Raw genomic sequence first — 12,932 nt, forward strand, 5'->3', positions numbered from 1 at the left:
TAGACGAGATCACCAGGAACGACGTCATGCGGTTTTACTTGGGTGTTGTCCGGAAAGGCAGCCGCGACCTGTGAACGACAAGATTGTAGTGCAGACATCAAGGAGGCCAAGTAATCTGTCAACATAGTGCTTTCTATATCGGTTATGCGTCTTGGCATAGGCGTACCCCACATATTCGGGGGACGACCAAAAATAACCTCGTAAGGAGACAATCCTGTCCTAGAATGGGCTACCATTCGCATGTAAAAGAGTGCAACTGGCAAGGCAACTATCCAATCTACACCTTTCTCAGCACATATTTTGGCTAGACGTGTTTTCAGGGTCTGATTATGTCTCTCTACGAGACCTGCGGCTTCAGAATGTCGGACACAGTGGAACTTCCACTGGTAACCTAACAGGAGTGATACCTGTTTCATAAGCTCGGACGAGAATGGTTGTCCATTATCAGAGTAACGTCACGGGGCAAACCGTACCGTGGGAAGAACTCACGTACCAGCTGTTTGGCAGTGGTTGCAGCAGTGTAATCGGGGACTGGATATGCTTCTGTCCATCGGGAAAGAGCACATACATCTACGAGGACATACTTGAATCCTCGGCATCTGTCCATCTGGATATAATCCATCTGGAGGACTTCAAAAGGATGGTCGGGAGGATGAAATCCACCCTGTTCCACGGGGACACCTTTTCCTGGATTAAACTGACAACAGATCATGCAAGTACGCACTTTCTGTTTCGCTCCTGCTCGTGAATGTTTGTTGTACCAGAGATTCTGTAAACTGTCTAACATGGCTTTCTCTCCCAAGTGTGCTGGACTATGTGCTGTATTAATGATGATTTGAACCATAGAGTCGGGGAGGAACCATGTGGCCCTTCCCTTCGTCATCCATCCCTGATCTGTTTGGATCCCTCCTTGTTCAGTCCATTTCTTGATTTCGTCTGGTGTTGCATGTGTCTGTATGTCGAGTACGTCTAGAGTGGGATCCTTAACTGTCAGGCAATGTGTCAGTGTAGTTATATCAGTCTTTGTCATGTCAGTCGGAATGTCTGTCTGAGCTGTGAGTTTGGCTGTACGATCTGCCAGGTCGTTACCCTGGGAAATAGTGTCGGTGACTTTGGTATGTGCTTTGCATTTCATAATGGCTATGGCTGTAGGCAAGTGTATTGCTTCTAACAGGGCTTGAATAAGGGGACCATGCTGGATCTTGGTACCGTGAGAAGTTAAAAAACCTCTCTCTTCCCAAAGAACTCCGAAGTCATGAACGACTCCGAATGCATACTGTGAGTCTGTGTATATGTTTACTTTCTTGTTCTTGGCTAATATACATGCTTGAGTCAGAGCAATGAGCTCTGCAGCTTGAGCAGATAGTGTGTCAATACGGTGTGTTTCTATGACTTCAGTTTCAGTGGTCACCGCATATGCGGCCACTAACTCTCCTGTGCTTGTTCTCATACATGAACCATCCACGTAAAGTGTCAGGTCTGGATCGGTCAATGCAATATCTGTCAAGTCTTGTCGGGGCTTTGTCACTGTATTAATGACTTCTACACAGTCATGTGGTGCTGGATCTGTTGTACTCGAGGGTAACAATGTGGCAGGATTAAGTATGTTGCAGCGTCTGATTTCTATGTGTGGCTGGAACAGTGTCAGTTCATAACCTGTCAGTCGTGCTATGGTCAAGTGCTGACTCTGGGTATGGTTCAGAAGAACTTCCACGGAATGTGGAACCTGTACTGTCAAGGGATGTCCTAACACTATTGAATCGCTTTGTCTGATAGCTAGAGCTGTTGCTGCAACTGATTTCAAGCACGCAGGCAGAGCCTGGGCTACTGGATCCAATGTACTAGAAAAATAAGCACAAGGCTTATGGTGTCCTGCTTGATCTTGTGTGAGAACAGATAATGCTGTGCCATCGCGTTCTGTGACAAAAAGTGTAAAAGGTTTACTGTAACATGGTGTCGCTAAAACTGGTGCTTGACATAAAGCTTTCTTCAAGTCATTAAAAGCTTGTGTATGTTCCTGAGTTCAAGGGAGGACAGTCGAAGTCGCTGCCTCCTGTGTTGTCAACTGTATGAGTGGCTTGGCTAGAAATGCATATTGGAGAATCCATTGTCTGCAGTACGAAGTGAGGCCAATAAAAGCACGTACTTCCTTTTGTGTCTTGGGTTGTGGCAGATGTGCAATTAACTGGATACGATCTGGTGTCAACTGTCTACCCCTCTTGGACAGCAAGTGTCCAAGGTATACCACTTGCTGGGCACAGAATTGGAGCTTCGAAGGGGACACCTTGTGCCCCTTTTCGGCCAGAAAATACAAGACTGTCAGTGACGCGCGCTCGCAGTCACGTTCGGTCCGTGCTGTGATCAGTAGATCATCAACATATTGTAGTATAGCAGTGTCAGTAGGCATGTGAATACTGTCTAGTTGTCTTTTCAATGCTTGGCTGTAAATACTAGGACTTTCCGTGAACCCTTGAGGTGCACGTGCAAATTTAAAGCTTCGGCCATTTAAACAGAAACCGAAAAGGTATTGGCTATCAGGATGAATGGGGACGCTAAAGAAGGCGTTCTTAAGATCAATTACAGTAAAGAACGCAGCTTCGGAATCAATGGAAGTCAATAGTGACGAAATATCTGGGACCACTGGGTACTGTGGTACTATGCATTTATTGAGTTCTCGAAGATCGATCACCAATCGATAGACTGGAGGTGCATTTGGGTCAGTTCGTTTAAGAATCGGAATGATTGGAGAATTACATACATTGGAGTCAGTTTCTACAACTACTCCTTGGGCAATGAGTTCGTCAATAATTTTCAGTAAGGCTGCTACAGCCTCGGGGGGCAATTTGTATTGTCGGATTCGGGGCAGTACAACACCTTGCTTGAGTGTGACACGATAAGGAGTAATGTGCATACAACCTACATCAGTTGGACCTTGCGCCCATAAATGCTGTGGAACATTTTTCAATCTTGCATCAAAATCTCTCAACACATAATGACCCTTAAAATCACGAAGGAATAATCTCACTCCTTCCGGAGAACAACATATAACAGCTCCTAGAGCTTTCAGCGTTTTAATACCAAGCAAGTTTTCAGGACACGCTTTCGTAAGTAACAAATCTGTAGTACGGGACAATGGACCAACTGCACGGGGAACTGGCTTTGATACTTTGTTAACAATAGGCTTTCCTGAAAATCCAAGGGAAACATTCTGTGAGCCTGAGAGGGGTGCCCCTGGAACCTCGTCATGACTAATGGTAGTTCTGCTCGCCCCTGTGTCAATCAAAAATTTTCTGTCTTTCCCTAATACCTGACTATATACATAGGGACCATCTTGATCTACAGGAACCTCGATAAGGGGCAAGCCAACCTCCCTCTCTAGGCTGTTTCATGTGTACTGCGGATAATCGGGGTAATCGGACTGTGCATACTGGTACATTTGCTGTGTGATGTGTTGCGTTGCGGCAATGGGTTGGGGTTGGGGTACAGCTACCGTCTGTTGCTGTGCATTCTGTGGAGGTTGCGGATTCTGTGGAATATTCTGTTGAACGTGTTCTGGTCTAGGCGGACGTGGTCTTTCTTTCGTTTTGCCTGTAGCAATATTGTGTCTGAGAACGGCACATTCATTTATAAAGTGACCTGGCTGTTTGCAGTAATTGCAATTCCCTTTAACAGGCGCTGCAGAATGACTAGTCTGTGTGTTCTGCGTGTTACCCCTCTTCTGACCATCTGCTGGAACAGACTGGGCAACTAGTACTTTCATACGTCTCTGTTCATGATCGTGTTCCTCTCTAATTCTGTTCTGGTGGTACAGTAACATTTGTAACACTTGGGAAGGCGTATTAGCTTGCCACGTACTTTCGACTTTCAATACTCTGTTTTTAACCTGGGGTAAGGAATTCTCGACTAATTTGGTCACAAAAAGATGTGGATATGATTCGCTACTTGTTTTCAGGCCACTATTAATAATGAAACATTTCTCGAATCTGGAATAAAAATCACTAGTGTCTTCGTCTTGTTTCTGTTTGCAGGCTGAGATTGCATCCCAGTCTTCCTTTTTAACTGTCAATAATCTAGGCAGGACCTGTACTAATAATCCTGGTAGTGCTTTAGTTTTGTCCCCAAGACCTAAACCTGGGGTACGTCTATTTTCCTCGTCTTCTAACTCAGTCCAGATAATCTTTTTATCTCCCACCTCCCATTCTTTTTCTTTCAGTTTTTCGTAAATCCCTGCTGGCAACAATACTTTTAGCATTTTAAGAATGTCGGAATACGCGTAATCGCCCATAAGTAACATGTCTTTTAATTCACGGTGGAATCCTGCAGGATCTTTATCGTGACAAGGTACTATTTTCTTTATCTCCAGTAATTCCATTTTGGTCAAAGGAGTGTATACGAATACGCGTTCAAGCGTACCCCCTGTATTCAGAACGGGATGAACTTCTCGTAAGGGATTCTGTCTGTCTAGGTGATATGGCTGTCTTACTGGGGGTGGAACAGAAACAAAATGTGGAGTCAGGAAAGTTCTGTATTTGTGACGTTGTTCTAGAATGGTATTAATTAAATCGGTACCTAGGCCTCTCCATCTTCTCAGGAGTAAGTCTTGCAATATATTATACAATGGACCTGGATCAGATTGCTGATTTTCATATAATGTAATGAGATGTTGGATCATGTATATACCAGCTAGTCGCTGTTCTTCTGGAGTAAGGCTCAAAAACGTTTGCACTACTGAATCATCTTTATATATACTGTCATTTCCAGCCCATTGGACTGCTGACCGGGCTAGTTCTTGATCACGTAAGGTGTTAAGTTCATGATAACCTATTCTTTCTTTCAGTATGTTATCAGTAACTTGAAACACATGTTCAAGAGAACATTGCTCTGGTATCGGGGAAAGGAAACGTTTCTTGTTTTCTAGACGAATGGGTCTGTCAAAAGGTCTATCAAAAGAATACTGTTTAGGGAGTTTCACTCTACCTACGTACGCTATTTTATCCTCATTCTCTACTGGAGTCTCTATTTCTTCCTCCTCCTCCGAGGATTCATTCTTGTCTGACTCGGCTTCCTTTTCAGCCTTCTGTCTGTTATGTATTGCTACTATTTCATTACGGATGTTTCTGGACATGGCATCTATACAATTCTGTTTATCGTGTTTACAATCTGCAATATTTTGACTCCATTTTGTCAGTACATCCATCTCTTCTTGAACAACACCTGGCCGATCTTGTTCCCTTATCAAACAATTAATTAAGAATCGTAATATTAAACCTTGTGTCTCAGCTTTCTGATATGCCATGGCCTCACGAATACATTCTGGTCTCTCCCCAGTTCTAATAAAATGATATATTTTGTCTAGATGATCTGGCATTTCTGGTAATAACATCAAATAATCTGTAACACGTCGTAGACGTAACGAGGCTAACATCATGTCTCCTTTCTTGCCAGGTACTGGATCATATCTACAATCCGTAATATACTGTCTAAGCTTTTCATATGTCATCGCTTTCGGAGTACGCTGCGTTGCTAATTCTCTGATTGTCATTCGTTGTACTTGTGGCGGGGTGCGAAGGTGGCCTCCAACGGCACCTCCTGAAGCAGAAGCGAGGGCATGACCTGACGTCATGGCGGGTAGAAAAGGTACATGTAATGGGGACGGACTCTGGGTTATATCTGTCGAAAAAGGATTGTGAGGACCAATAATAGGGGGGCCAGCAGCAGCAGCAGCAGCAGAAGGGGAAGTGACAACAGGCGCGGGAAGCGAATCTTGGCGTGGAGGGGTCGTGGCTTGATCAGCCGGAACAGGCTGCTGTACATTATTAGCGGGTGGTACGGGTACATTGGTATATGCTGGAGCTACGTCATCTAAATTGGAAGAAAGGAAAATGTCTGCTGCGGTCTGTTTGTGACGGAGTTTAGTCGGAACCAATGGTGGTGGCAAGTTACGGGGTACTTCCGGGGTCGCCTTGGGCAGGCCCTCGGCAAGAACTGGATACATGCCTGTAATAAGTGCATTTCTTTGGCGGTCTAATTGTTCTAATCTGACCTGTTCTCCTTCTTCTAGTAACTCTTTTTCTCTAGCTTTTTCGGATTCTTCTCTACTTTTCTCTGTTTTTCTGATTGCTTTTTCTGTTTTTCTATGCGATTCTTTACGGCACAATTCTATGGCATCTTTCTGAGATTGTCTGGCTTTCTTTTTCCACAATGCTTTTTCTACTCTCATGATGCATTCAGCATCCCATGTCCCTGAGACAGGCCATCTAAACTTCTCTTCCAGATCTTTGGTGTAATCCACCCATAAGTCTAAATACAGCACAGCATCTAAGCAGTGTTTGTGGTACATAAAATATCCTGGAGTGTCCCTAGGCGGGACGGGAACTGCTTCTTTGAGTATCCCTTTCCTAGTACCTATCTGACGTAATTTCGAAAACAGCGGCATGTTTGGAGTGATTCGGACGTGAACACAATAAACACAGTAATAAACAGTAAACAATCATTCACCCCACGACATTAAAACACATTAAAACATTTCAGACTGAATTATCTAGTACACAGAAAACACATATTCTGAAATCTCGAGATAATACTGAATAACTAGATGCACTGCTAAAACAGTACAGACAATACCGGTCCCATAAAGAGACACGTCGGACCGTATTCACCTAAGTGAACACGTCAGGACCAGGTCTGTGTACCCAAACCTGTCTTTACCGGGCACAAATTAATGAACCCGTCTAGATGCGTTCCCAACAACGGTACTCACCGGGAAGCAAGAAACTGAAGGCCTCGGAAACTGGACTGCACTGGACTGCTACGACATCTGACTGCCACGCATCACGCTACCACGCATGCGCTTCGGAACAGGTGGGCCTCCGGACACCTCGGACCTTGCTCTCTCGACTAGGGCTCTGGTCGGGATCCTCCGCATTCCTCACCGCCTCGTCTGGACGCCGGACCGCAGTCTCCGTCTCCCTCGTGGGCCCAAGGGAAGATAGCAGGAAAACCCGCAAACGTGCACGGTTTCCGTCGGGGCTGTAGAAGGGGTCAAAGACCGCGTGACTTCACCGGCGAGTGGGGAAGGGGGGGTTCCTGTTCGGGTGCCAAATTATGTGGTAAATTAATTTTACCTGCTCATTTTTCCGTATAATTATCAATACAAGACAGCTCATTCAAATGAGAGGCAGAGTCCGTGGTATCTGAGTCATACGGGCTTTAATGGACAATGATCCTCGAGGATGGGATATCATGTTCCATCACCTCTAAGGTTCAGGAAGGGACATTCAACGTTTTATCAGCATTACACATTATATATAGTAAAATGATACAGTTGAAACCAATACAGTAGGCGTAACAGGTGAAAAGAGAGAGATAAGAACACATGTACGTAATAGGAGGCGTGTAAAAGGGCGTACACATGGGCGTGCACTGTACATGTCAGAGAAAACGTCACAAGATACGTCACATGTGGGTGGATGCATAGAGAAAGTTGCAGAATCAGCAGAAACCCTTGACCTGTATGCGCGCGCAACTGGCATGACGTGTAACTGGGGAGAACTGGGGCTTTGACTTTAGCACTAGTGGAGGAGACTGGTGTCTGGAATGTCAGGGCAACCTGTACCTATAGCATATCTGGTATCTCATGTTTGGAGGATGTAGTGTCTGAAGTAAAAGGTCTCTCGGGAAGAGGCCGTTCAATACTGAAAGCTAGTGCGTGCATACGTGTCTTGGTGCAACGTGAGGAGCCATGGGCCTACCATGGAAACGGATTCAGTAAATCACTTGCAAGGAAGACAGAAAGCCGGGCCCTTTGCTCTGCAGCCGGGAATATGTTTACCTATTTCACTAGACTGGAATGTGTTTTCGAGGAGGCTGAGCAGATAACTGTAGGCAAAACATGAATTTGGCAGGCAGTCCAGGCCGAGCCGGGCACCGCTTCGCTGGCAGGAAGTAAGGCAGGGGTCAGGGATGCGTACAGCTTTCGGAGACAGAAGAGATGAGGCAAAGAGGCCTCGTTTAAGGGCCTAGCTCGACTGGGCCAGGAAACATGGAGAAAACGTGTGCAAAATTCAGAAGTGCACCATGTAAAGACGTTGGCACCAAATGCCTAGAAGTCTAATTAACGGGATTTCTTTGCATGACTGGATAGCTAACATGTTAAGGATGGGCGCAAATGTATTTGCGTCTTTCCAGCATGTACAGAACAGAAGTTACACGACATACAAGGAACATGGGTGCATGAATAGGGTGCGAGTGGGGGACACATTAGCTACCTGAAAATTTCTATTACCTCACCATCCCACCCTGCATGAACCTCCACAGACACGTCCCTCTCCTCCTAAGCCGCAGCGGAGACGCACTCGGTCCAGCAAGAGGGTAGACCAACGGGGGGAGATGACGCAATCACCTGGGCTCGAGTCTCAGTTATTGATCTCTTCCGAGGCCCCTTGAACTCTCAACAACAGTACCTGAGCTAGTTCACTGAGTGACTTGGGCCATGGCCCGGACCCACCTGGGTCGTTGCGCCCTGCCCTGTCAGATTCTGATCTGTCTAGAAGTCCTGCACTCCTGGGATCTGGGGAGGACGCAAGAATCTGATCTGTGGAGCCCCACAAGGATGGAACTGGGGCAAACTCTTGCAACATTCTAAGTCACTCAGCAGCTGATGACACTCTGATATCCATCAGTATGGAGGGGTCCATCATTGCCACGAACTGCCCTGCTAAACGTTTTAACCTAGCTATCTGTTATTGTTAATTGACTTTCTTTAGGGTGAAAGATACTTCAGTTACAGAAGTATAGGGTGGGGGGTAGTGGGGGATTGGGAGGGGGGAGGGCCCTCCGAATTATTTTTGTCCTGGCTCCATTTGAGCCTTTGTTTTATGTTTTTCACTATAGCCTACCAATTGCACACAACACTGCCATCGACAGACAACATATCACCTTGACCATGCCACACCTTTCTATCCTGGCTGAGATGCACTGCCCCCCTAGGGACCCGGAGCCCTCTGGTCCTCTCTGCCTTCACTTCTCACACTACCCCGATGCCCACTAGTGGTAGAGCACTCTATCTCCAGTCATGGAATGTGAATGGCCTGCTGGATCGCATCAAACGTACAGCGGTCCTCAAATACGCCCAACGCCACACTCCAGAAGTACTCCTCCTTCAAGAGACTCACCTTATGGAATCCCACTGCCCATTTTTAGCAAGATATGCGTTCAATAGGGTTTGCAATTCTGGTTTCACGCGAGGCTCCCAGGGGGTGGCGATACTAATACGGAAGGGCATTCCCTTCACCCCGGTACAGGTAACGACTGACACACAAGGCCGCTATCTGACCATTTCCGGTAGACTTGAGGGCAATGTCCTGAACCTAATCTTAACAAACTCCCACACTCCCCTCCACTCTCGGTCACCTTACAGATGTAATCTCCGCCTTGCCCCTGGGTCAGACTGTAATTGTATGCGACTTCAATACAGGTATGCAACCATCACTTGACACAACTGGAGAACCGTCCTCGTCACTCCTTTCTCACTCCAAGAGACTGTCGACTGGTCAGCTGCCCTTGGTCTTTGTGAGGTCTGGAGGATTTGGAACCCCCCGGGGAAACAATATACCCATCTCATCAACCAGGTATCGGTCCCCTCCCAAGGGACACTCCGGTTAGGCCGGTAAGCCACTTTGCGGGGCATAGCCAGGGGCCTAGTACACACAAAACGGGCAGTGCAGACTGTTCACCTGACCCAGCTTGAGGCCCAAGCCACGCGGCTGGAACTGACTGTCACGACTACGGTCCGAAGCCCACTAGTGATAGAGCACTCTATCTCCAGTCATGGAATGTGAATGGCCTGCTGGATCGTATCAAACGTACAGCAGTCCTCAAATACGCCCAACGCCACACTCCCGAAGTACTCCTCCTTCAAGAAACTCACCTTATGGAATCCCACTGCCCATTTTTAGCAAGATATGCTTTCAACAGGGTGTGGCATTCTGGTTTCACGCGAGGCTCCCAGGGGGTGGCGATACTAATACGGAAGGACATTCCCTTCACCCCGGTACAGGTAACGACTGACACACAAGGCCGTTATCTGACCATTTCCGGTAGACATAAGGGCCATGTCCTGAACTTAATCTTAACATACATTCCGCTGGCCACACTCCCCTCCACTCTCTGTCACCTTACAGATGTAATCTCCGCCTTGCCCCTGGGTCAGACTGTAATTGTAGGCAACTTCAATACAGTTATACAACCATCACTTGACACAACTGGAGAACCGTCCTCGTCACTCCTTTCTCACTCCAAGAGACTGTCGACTGGTCAGCTGCCCTTGGTCTCTGTGAGGTCTGGAGGATTTGGAACCCCCCGGGGAAACAATATACCCACACTTCAGCGGCCCATCACACTCACTGTCGTATCAGCTTGCTCCTTCTGCCTGCACCGATTACCAATATATCTCTACTATCTCTATCCTCCCCCGTGGAATCTCAGACCATTCGACCATTTTGCTGCACCTGGGGGGCACCGCTGTTGCAACGTGGACGGTTTGGGGACTGAACTCCTGGTTTCTGCTGGACGCGGATATTAAAGGTGCGCTTGCAATAGAGCTACAACACTATTTTCTCATCAACCAGGGATCGGTCCCCTCCCAAGGGACACTCCGGTTAGGCCGGTAAGCCACTTTGTGGGGCATAGCCAGGGGCCTAGTACATACAAAACGGGCAGTGCAGACTGTTCACCTGACCCAGCTTGAGGCACAAGCCACGCGGTTGGAACTGACAGTCACGACTACGGCTGAAGCTCAGCCCGCCAGACAGCTTGCGGCAATCCGAGACGAGATCCGCCAGATATCTCTTGATTCTGCCAAGATGCTGTGGCGCTCCTCCATTGCCCGTATCTATGGAAGGTGTCCACAACTTAGTCTCCTACCCCAAGGCCAATATAACTATCCCCGAGATCCGAAAAGCCTTTGGAATCCGCCACTGCACCTCACAGGCTATCGCCCTGGCTTTCACAGGCTATTATGCCCAGCTGTGTTCAGCCGACCCCCCTGAAGCCTCTCTGATCTTATTGGGACAGGCGGCTGTCCGACTCCCATGTATTGCCCAGGAAGACTCGACAGACCTCGATCTCCCCTTCACCCTGGAGGAGATACATGGGGCCATCCCTCTGCTGCACTCTGGGAAGACACTAGGCCTGGACGGATTACCACAGGAGTATTATGCAGCTTATAAGGACTTGTTGGTGCCCCATTTGGTGGACCTCTTCCAGCACGTGGCCGAAGAGGGCTCATTTCCCCCTGAGACTGACGTGGCCTCTGTAGTGGTCATCCCGAAGACCCAGTCACCTTCTCTCTCCTGTGCCGACTATCGTCCGATCTATTTAATCACACTGAAATAAAAATTGTTGCCACAGCTCTGGCCCAATGCCTTTGCCCTCTGTTGCACAAATAAGTCCATCTGGACCATTGTGGCTTCATGCCTGCTCGCGACACTTGGCACTGCATACAACGCCGTCACCTCGCCCTAGCTCACCGCCACAACCTCACACCATACCTAGCCCTCCTACTTATAGACTGTGAAAAGGCCTTTGACACAGTCAACTGGAACTACCTAGAAGACAATGATGGGATTCGGCCCCCACTTCCGACGCCTCATCCAGGTCCTGTATTCCCACCCCAAAGCTAAGGTCCTTAGCAATGGTGCCTTCTCAGAGACATTTCCAATCCGCATAGGCACACATCAGAAATGCCACCTCTCACCACTCTTATTTGCTCTGGCAATGGAGCCCCCTCTGATCCCTCTCTATCTCTCCAGGGCTTGCTTAGAGTGGCAGTCCAACATCCCCATCAGGGGACAATCATTCAAATATCTTGTGATCTGGGTGACCCTACTCCCAGAGCTAGAATGAGAGCTTAACATCGCACCCCTGGTCACGAAGGCCAAAACCGATCTTAAGTACTGGCAAACCCTCTCACTTTAACCTCCTTGGAAGAGGGGCTCTTTTTAAAATGATGATCCTCCCCCGCTTCCTATACATCATTCAGAACACCACCTCCCATCTCCGGGTAGCTGGTTCTGGGACTTTGACGTAGTAATTACTAGGTTCCTGTGGGGGGGTGGGAGGCCGCAAATTGCCATGGCCCGCTGCCGGATCCTACCCTATGATGGAGGCATGGGAATGACAAATCTTCACCTTTACTACTTGGCTACCAGGCTCCTTGTCGTCCATGACTGGTTTACTGGGGGGGGCCGACCTGGCCTATTGGACCGAACTCAGAACCATGGACTTTCTGCGAATCCAAGCCTACTTGTACGGGACTCCCATCCCACAGGCGATTCCACCTCTTACCAGAGTGGTTCTGGTGGCCTGATGCTCTGCCCTGCGATACACGCACTGCAACAAACTGCCCACTCAATACACACTCCTTTGTGTAATGGCAAGTGGCTGCTGGAAGTATCAACTCTCGCAGGCTTTTGGCAATGGGACCACGTCGGGATCTCGCTCCTTGAAGATGTCTGAGTGGTGGATCACATCAGGGCCTTCCCCAACTTACAACAGCATCACTCCCTCCACACTTCCAAATTTTAAAGGTATCTGTAGCTCCGCCATGCCCTCACCGCACACATTCCACCGGGCACGTTGATCCCTGAGTTCAGCCCGTTGGAGGCCCAGGTAATGATGGGCAATTTGAGCAGATGAGGAGTATTGTGGATATACTGCTCCCTAGTGAATAATGGCCCCACTACCCTGAACTCACTGAGAGCCCGCTGGGAGGGATGGTTGGGCCCCCTAGAAGAAGCGACTGTCCTGATGCCCTTATGGCTCCCAAAACTCTTAAGACCTCTTCTAAACTCCATCTTATCCAACTTTATTATCTCCACATGACCTACCTTACCCCTGTGCGCCCCTTCCCGGGCTGTACACGATGTGACCAT

Source organism: Lissotriton vulgaris, chromosome 9, assembly GCF_964263255.1.
Source record: "Lissotriton vulgaris chromosome 9, aLisVul1.2, whole genome shotgun sequence".
Classification (NCBI taxonomy): domain Eukaryota; kingdom Metazoa; phylum Chordata; class Amphibia; order Caudata; family Salamandridae; genus Lissotriton; species Lissotriton vulgaris.